Here is a 9,080-nt window from a genome sequence, read left to right as displayed (position 1 = left end):
CCACCCACCGGTGCACACCTGATCTCCAGGCCTAGGCCTCCCGCCGGCCTGCGGCTCCTCTGGTTCCCTCCCCTCACCCCCTGGCCCTGGGGGCGCCCGACCTGGGACTCCCCTGCACCCCACCCAGGCTGCCTGTCCATCGGTGTTGAGGTGACCCGGCCGACGCCACGCTGATCAAACCAATGAGAACCATCTGCAGAGACTTTAACTCAACCCGCAGCACCCCGTGCTAAGGTGCCCACGGGCGGGGAACCAATCAATCCTGGGACCCCTGGAATGGACCGGCTTATCCCCGCACCCCCAGAAGTGAAGGGAAGATCCTTCTACCTGCACGCCCAGAGCTGACCCCCTGGGTCTCCTGTTCACTATTGCTCACATTTCAGGCAGCAGATTCCCACAGAGCTGGACAGCAGAGAGAATACCACGAAGACACACGCGTGTGTGCCTCCCATAAACCAACATGCCAGATGGAGAGAGAACTGGATGGAGCTCCGGGAGGTCCCAGGCTAGAGGCTGGAAAGTGATGGGAAAGGATTCATGGGTGAAGACTAGGCTAGATCATCTACCAGGCCTAGTAGTGCAGGCCTGTAATCCCAGTACTGAAGAGGCCAAGGTAGAGGGGAACTTCACAGCCAGCCTGGGGTGCACGATGAGACCAGACGCTATCTCAAGAAAACACATCTACGTTTGTTTAAATAGATACCTATAAGTATATATGTATAGACATATGTATATATATTTATTACTAATGTCCTAGGTCTTGGGATGCCAGCAAAGAGAGAGGAGGAAGAGGGAGGGGGAATAGAAAATGGGAAAGGAAGTGGAGCCGAGAGGAAGGCGAGCAGGGAGGAGAAAGACAAGATGAAAGTTGATCTCCTCCTATCTGTTCCCTACAAAGGGATTTCATGGGGAGAATCCTATCAGGCGCGCTAAGTTCTTCCTTCTGGAGACTTCCTTGGCCTACCACGGTTGTTTGGTTACCCAGCCCCAGCTGGCCTCGCACTCACGATGATCCTGCCGGTTCCGGGATTACAGGGCCCCGCTCCCAAGCTCGGCCTCTTCTTTTTGCCCTTTCTTGGTTGATTTCGGGGCGGGGCGGGGGGGGGGGGGAACCATCCTGGGGCTTGAACTCGGGGCTTTGGGGTCCTGCTTGGCTCAAGGCCTGGCCCTGGAGCCACAAGGCCACTTCCAACGGCGTTGTGCTGATGGGCGGGATCTCCAGGAGCCGGGATTACCGGGAGCGGCGGGTGGGGGGCTGCACCCTCCGCCTGGGGTCACCCAGACCCGGGAACCCGGGAAGTCAGACAGGCAGCCGGAACTTCCGCACGGGGAGGGCGTCTTCCCGACAGGAAGTAGACCAGGAAGACCTCGACGCCGTCTCTCACTTCTGGGGGTGGGGACAGGGCCAGGATCCACCCTGGAGACCTGGCCGGGAAAACCTGAGGTCTCCACTAGGCCAGAAAGCACTTGATCGATCCATCGATCCTTCGATCGCTGGATCGATGGACCGAGGGGCTTGAAGTCAGGGCTGGCGCTCTACCCCTTGAGCCGCGGCGCCACTTCCGGTTGTCTGGGGGTTCATGGGAGATCAGAGTCTCACGGGACTTTCCTGCCCGGGCTGGCTTCGAACCGGGGTCATCCGATCTCGGCCTCCAGAGAAGCTGGGACGCCAGGCGTGCGCGCCCGCGCGGGGCTGCGCGTGCGTGCGTGCGCGTGCGTGCGCGTGCGTGCGCTCTCATCCCTCCCCGTCATCCCCTGATGAACACAAGCGGGGGGGCTCTCCAGCCCCCACCTTAGACCCGGATGGAGCCCCGGGCCTGCTGGGCCTCCGTCCCTGGCCCTCGCCCCGCGTGGGGAAGGGGTCCTGGGGTCACCGCCGCGGGTCACCCCGTCCCTGGTGCCCCCCAGCCCGGCGCGCACCGCGGACCCCTGGGTCGGTGCTGGGGTTCGGGGGCGCGCGGGCCGGGGTCAGATGACCAGGGGGAGCTGGTCTCGGGGTCCCCCCCCCCCGTCCCCTACCCCGGACAGCCGCACCCGGCTGGGCAGGGCACATCCCATAATAACCCTCCTCACCGCCCCCCCCCCGCGGCCATCCCATAATAGCCACCCACAGGAGACATTCCGCGGCGGCCGCCCCCTCCCGGCGGAGGGAGCGCCATCCCATAATAGCCGGCCGCCGGCTCCGTGGCGACGGCGGGGGAGGAAGTGGGGGAGGGGAGCCCCTCCGTGGGGCGGGGGGGGGGGGTGCAGGTGGACGGCGGCGCCCGGGGTCAGCGCCCGCGCCCCGGGCCGCCGGTCCCGGGGGGCCCGGCCCGGGCCGGCCGAGGAGACGCGGGGCGCGCGTGCGGGGATGGATCTCAGGTGTTCCCCCGGGGGCCCCGGCGGGGAGGACGCGAGGAGGAGGTGAGGGGGGTCGGGGTGACCGGGAAGGGGGGTGCTGGTGGGAGGAAGGGCTCCCCGGGCCCCCCCTCCCCGTGCTGCACCACCACCATCCCATAATGATCCCCCGGCCCCCTCCCACACGCGACATCCCATAATATCTCCCGGAGAAGCCGTCCCCGCCGTAGGTACAAAGAGCCATCCCATAATAAGCTCCCCCCCCCCCCCCCCGGCGTGCCCCCCCAGTCACATGCAGCCGGTGCCATCCCCCGCCGCTCCCCCCCCACCCCCGCCGGCCACTGAAGGCCTCGCCAGCCCATAATACTCCCGCCTCTGGTCGCAGGAGGCCTCCAGCCCATAATACTCCCCGCTACCACCACCACCACCCCCGCCCCGCACCCCCTTCCTCCCGCCGCCTCCACTTGGAGCCGGGCCCTCACCAGCCCATAATACTCCACACACACACACCCCCTCCCCTGTCTCCGAAGGCTGCTCCAGCCCATAATACTCTCCCCTGTCTCCTAAGGCCTCTCTCGCCATCCCATAATACTGCCAGACGCCTGACCTGTGGGCCAAACCCCAGCCCGGCGTCGTCGTCGCCGGTCGCGCACACAGCCCGGCCTGCCTGCTGGCCCTCCTCCCCGCCCGGCCCGGCCTGGCCGGCCTGCCCGGGCCGCCGCCTCCCTCCCGGGGCCGGCCGGCCGCCCTGCGCCCCGGGGCCCTCTCCCAGCCCGGGTCCTCCCCGTCCTCCCCCACCCCGCCCGCTGCCCCTCCATCCTGCCCCCCTCCGCCTGCCCTGCACCCCCAGGACGGGGGACCGGTCCCCCCTGGGGACACACCGGGCCTGGCACTAGCTGGCAGGGAAGTGGGGAGGGGGTGCCATCTCCTCCACACCTGGAGGTGTTGGGTGGGAAGAGACACCTCCAAGGCCTTCCTGACCCTCGCCGCCGCCCCAGGTCACGCAGGACCTGAGCGCCCCCGGAAGTCAGTACCCCAGGTTTGTTTGAGTCCAAAGTTCTCCAAGTCTTTGGTTTCCCACAAACTCGGCTTTTCCATTCTCCCTCGATCACTTAGGATTTATTCTAGCCTCCCTCCCTCCCTCCTTCCTTTTTCTTTCTTCTCCTCTGTTCTGGTACTAGGGTTTGAACTCAAGGCCTGGACACCATCCCCCTTTTAGCCTTTTCCACTCCGGGCGGGCGCTCGACCCCTTGGACCACAGCTCCACTTCTGCTTCTTTTCTTGGTGCCTCATTAGAGCGATGGATCTCCTGCACTTGTCTGCCCAGGCTGGCTTGGAACTGTGATCCTCAGATCTCAGCCTCCTGAGTAGCTGGGATGACAGGCGGGAGCCACCAGCCATCCAGACATCCCCCCAGACAGACAGGAAGCGTTCCTGGGATGGGATTTAGCTCCCCAATTCTTCCACGCCATCCTTGTGGCCTGACAGGGATTTCCCTTAAGGTGAGACTGGACCACAAGAAGATGTCTGTGTCTTGGTTCTGCTGAATTTGTCAGGTATGAAGACTAGTTACTCGTATTTTACCCTCACTGCCCTAACTACTTTCACCGGAAGGAGGCCAACTTGGAGGAACTCAGGCGCCAGGCAGTTGCTCGCTGCTCAGGGTGGAAATGTGTGGTACACTTGTGGAGGAGATCCCAGCCAAATACATGAAGCCTAAAGTACTAGGGGGGGGGGGCTGTAGGACACCCCCCCTTTCAGCCACACCATGTACAATAGAGGGGGCTGAGCAAGTTTAAAGAAAAGGGGTGCTGGGTGCCAGTGGCTCACACCTGTCATCCCAGCTCCTCAGGAGGCTGAGATCTGAGGATCACGGTTCAAAGCCAACCACAGCAGGAAAATCCATGAGACTGATCTCCCATGAACCACCAGAAAACTGGAAGCGGTGCCGTGGCTCAAGTGGTAGAGCACCAGCCTTGAGCTGAAGAGTGGAGAGACAGTGCCCAGGCCCTGAGTTCAAGGCTCGTGATCGACAAAAACGAAGTCAGCCAGGACCTAAAAGTCTGTGAGATTCTTGTCTTCACTGAACCAGCAAAAAGCCAGAAGTAGAGGCGTAACTCAGGTGGTAGCGGGCCAGCCTTAAGCTAAAAAAGCTATACCTCCAGGCTTGGGGGTCAGGTCTCAGAGTCCCCCTCCCCCCAAAAACCGTGGAGGGGGCAGGTGAATGGATTAGGAGCTTGCCAAAGAAATGAGAGAAAAGGAAGCTGGGTTTGTGTTGGTTTGATTTTTGCTTTTGTGTGAGCCTGGGACTCGAACACCCGGCCTGGGTGCTGTCCTTTAACTTTGTAGTACAAACTGAGTGCTTTGCCCCTTGAGCCACAGTTTCAGCTCAGGCTTTTTGGTGGTTGATTGGACTTTGCTCTCCTTCCCTGGGCTGGCTTTGAACCACGATCCTCAGATCTCAGCCTCCTGAGCTAAGCCAGGATGCCAGGTGTGAGCCACCAGCGCCCAAGCCTTGAACTCAGGGCTTGGGCGCTGTCCCTGAGCTGCTTTGGCTCAAGGCTAGCACTCTACCCCTTGAGCCACAGCGCTGCTTCTGGCTGTTTCTGTTTATGTGGTCCTGAGGAATCGAACCCAGGTCTTCATGCATGCTAGGCGAGCGCTCTACCACTGAGCCACCTGCCCAGCTGGTTCCCTTCTCTTTCTGTCTAACGTTTTATCCCAGACCACCCTTGAATTTCCCTGGGAAACCTCCCAGGTGAGCATTCAGGGGTTCACCTTGTCCACTAACTCAATCCGCAAGGCCTGTTCAGCACCCACGGTAATCCCAGCCCCCCACTTCTACACGCTCGGCTGGACAGCAAAGTGCTTCACAGAAATCTGTGTATTCATTCCATGCGTGTTTGTTGAGCACTTAGCTCCGGGTTGCATCTGAGAACCGAAGAAAAGCCAAGTCGGCCCACGTGATTCACTTTGATTCACTTAGTACTCTGAAGCAACAAACAACATTAGAATACATAAGCGAAGCGCTGGGCAGGTGGCTCAGTGGTAGAGCGCTCGCCTTGCATACATGAGGCCCTGGGTTCGATTCCTGAGCATCACATAAGCAGAAACAGCCGGAAGTGGCGCTGTGGCTTAAGTGGTAGAGCACCGGCCTTGAGCTGAAATGCTGAGGGACAGCGCCCTGGCCCTGAGTTCAAACCCCATGACCAACTAAACAAACGAAGGATAAATAAAGTATACAGTAGGTTAGAAGATTTTTTTTGACATATATGATTGAAGTCCACACACACACACACACACACACACTCTTTGGATTATTTTAGAATCTACTTATGCTCTTACATATGCAAAATACTCAAGCATGTTTTTAGATTTTTATTTGTGCAGCTTGTGTGTGTGTGTGTGTGTGTGTGTGTGTGTGTGCACCCATGTGCCAGTACCAGTTTTGTGTTGTTTTGTCGGTCATGGGGCTTGAACTCAGGACCTGGGTGCTGTCCCTCAGCTCTTCAACCTAAGGCGAGCACTCTACCACTTGAACCCCAGCACCACTTCCGGTTTTCTGGAGGTTTATTGAAGATGAGTCTCACTGACTTGGCTGCCCAGGCTGGCTTTGAACCACCATCCTCAGATCTCGGCCTCCTGAGTAGCTGGGATGACAGGTGTGAGCCACTGGTGCCCAGCTAGTACCAGGTTTTTAAGTCTCTGTCTGGCACTGTCACTGGACTTTGTCAGCTCTGGGCTGGTGCTTTACCACTTGAGTTATGCCTCCAGTCTGGCCTTTGGCTGATCTTAGACTTTTGGGCTCAGGCGGGCCTCAAACTCCAATCCTCCCCATTAGTAACTTTTAAACTGGGAAGGGCCAAACTGCAAAGATTGTTATTTTATGTTTTTGCAGTAGGAAGTTCGGTGCTGTGTGTCCAGAAGAAAAGGCACAGGTCTGGTCGGGTTCCCTGAGGGTGACCGGAAGGAGGAGCCAGGCTGATGGGCGGGTGGAGGAAGGGGAGGAGGTGGAGGCTGAGGGCTGTTGCCCACCCAGACATAGAGAGAGGTTAGAAGCTGGGCTGGGAGGGAGGAATTTAGGTCAGTTCCTCAGATCAGCCACCAGGGGTCGCTTTACCACTGTAAATCATCCGCAGGGCACTAAAGATACACGCGGGAGTGTAACACACAGACACACTGGGAAAAGCACACACACGGAATAAAACACTACCGAGAAGCAGACATCGGGACAGAAACCCATACAGCAACTCACTAATGTCAGGGTCTGAAGGATGTTCCCCCCTGTGGCTCACGCCTGCCATCCCAACTACTCAGGAGGCTGAGATCGGAGGATCACGGTGCAAAGCCAGCCTGGGCAGGAAAGTCTGTGAGATTCTGATCTCCAATAAACCACCAGAAAACCAGAAGTGGCGCTGTGGCTCAAGTGGTAGAGCGCCCGCCTTGAGCTCAGGGACAGAGCCCTGGCCCTGAGTTCAAGATCCAGGACCAGCACACACACACACACACACACACACACACACATACACACACACACACGGGCAAAGAGGAAAAGGAGGCAACCATTTTTCTTGTCTTCATGCGGCCAGGACAAGGCTATTCCTGCGGATCACACTTACTTCCTTGAACTCTTCTCTCTAGAATGTCCAGTTCCTTCTTCTTCCAGAGAAGAAGTGTGGGATTCGATCCCACAACTCCCACCGTTCCTGTGTATGCCCACGAGCAGCCCCAAGCCTTCAGGACAGCCATTAGCAATCAGTCATAAAACACTTCAAGCTAGGTACCCGTAGCGCCGCACGCCTGTAATCCCAGCTACTCAGGAAGCAGAGATCCAGGAAATCATGGTTTGAAGCAGCCTAGGCAAGAAAAGCCCAGGAGACTCTCCAACTAACCAGCAAAAAAAAAAAAAAAACACAAAAAACTGGGGTATGGAGAGCTATAACACCCCAAGTCCTGAGCTGAAACACTTCTCTATAGAATGCTCTGGAAAAAAATCAGGTGTGAAATCTTAACACAGTAATCCAAGTGTGGATCTCAAGGTATGTCTTTGGAACCACGTCTTTGAGAAAGTTCTGGAAGTCAAATGTATTTTCATGCTGGGTGCTGGTGGCTCCCGCCTGTCATCCCAGCTACTCAGGAGGCTGAGGTTTGAGGATCACGGTTCAAAGCCAGCCCAGGCAGGAAAGTCTGTGAGACTCTTTATCTCCAATTCACTAACAAAAAGTCAAAATGGAGCTGTGGCTCAAAGAGGTAGAGCATCAGCATTGAGCACAAAAGCTCAGAGAGATAGCACCCTGGCCCTGAGTTCAAGCCCCAGGACACACACACACACACACACACACACACCTTTCAGGCCCCACAGCCAACCAAAAACAAACAAACAAACTTATTAGTCGGCTGGGGTATGGCAATATAAGCCTGAGATCCCAGCTACTATGGACGAAGACAATAGAGGAACAAAGTTCAAGGCCAGCTTATGGAAAGAGTTAATGGGACTTCCCCATCTCAACAAATAAGCTAAGTATGGTAGTAGACGCCTGGAATCCAGGCCATGAAGGGAAATGGAGGTGAGGAAAGTTAATGATTCAAGGCCAGCCTAGGGCAAAAGCTTGAGACCCTGTCTGAAAAACAGAAGGGGTCGAGGCATGGTAGACTGACTGTTTAGCCAATCAAAGCGCCCGACTACAAGCCTCCATGTTTATCCCATGCCAATGGCTCATACCTGTAATCCTAGCTTACACACAGATATCTGGGGATCAAGGTTCAAATGCAGCTGGAACACACAAATCTCCACCCAGCAAGCAAAAAAATTAAAAAAAGCCAGGACCAGAGCTTGAGTGCCAGCGTCCATACACACATTAAATAAAATGGCTTTAAGGTCTAACGTGTCAGTATAAGTGACGCGCAAAGCCTTTTGGAACTCCTCAATTTTTGCAAGCAGAAAGTGCGGGAGACCAGAATACAAAGAATATTCTCCTTTGGGCAAAGCAGAGAAAATATTAAGCACATAGAATGGAGGAAATTCAAAAAGGGGGCAGAAGGCATGACTTGCAAACAGGGTCAAGAATTAAGATGAAGACAGAAAAAAAGACCAAAAAAAAAAAAATAAAAGTTTCATTTGCCAGGTACAGTAGCGCCCGCCTGTAATCCCAGCCACTCTGGAGGCTCAGATCTGAGGATCATGGTTTGAAGCCAGCCAGGGCAGGAAAGTCTCTGAGACTCTCATCTCCAATGAACCCCCCAAAAAGCCAGAAATGGGCAGTATGGTTCAAGAGGCAGACCACCAGCCCTGAGCAGACAAAGTTATGGGGCTTGAACTCAGGGCCTGGATGCTGTCCCTCAGCTCTTCAGGTCAAGGCTAGCATTCTGGCTTTTTCTGCTTATGTGGTGCTGAGGAATCAAACCCAGGGCCTCATGCATGCGTGGCAAGCACTCTACCACTGAGCCACCTTCCCAGCCCAATGTTACACATTTCTAAGCAAGAAACCTAATTCCATCCATATGGAATACACTTCGTACTCTGCCTTCCTGCTGAGCAGAAGAAAACCACGCAAGACATAAGAGGCATTGGCATCATGGCTGGAAGATCAACCCAGAAGTTAGCAGGTGGTGGGATTTCTCTGAAGTTGGGGCCACCAAAAACTTGAGATTCTAAAGGACTCAGCCCCTGCAGCTGCCTCAACCCCAGATCCCCATATTGAACCCCACTTTTCAGTCTGAGCCAGGGCAAGTAAATCATTTTA

Source organism: Dipodomys spectabilis, unplaced genomic scaffold, assembly GCF_019054845.1.
Source record: "Dipodomys spectabilis isolate Male_0828 unplaced genomic scaffold, ASM1905484v1 ptg000713l, whole genome shotgun sequence".
In the NCBI taxonomy this organism is placed as follows: domain Eukaryota; kingdom Metazoa; phylum Chordata; class Mammalia; order Rodentia; family Heteromyidae; genus Dipodomys; species Dipodomys spectabilis.
This window is presented reverse-complemented; position numbering follows the sequence as displayed.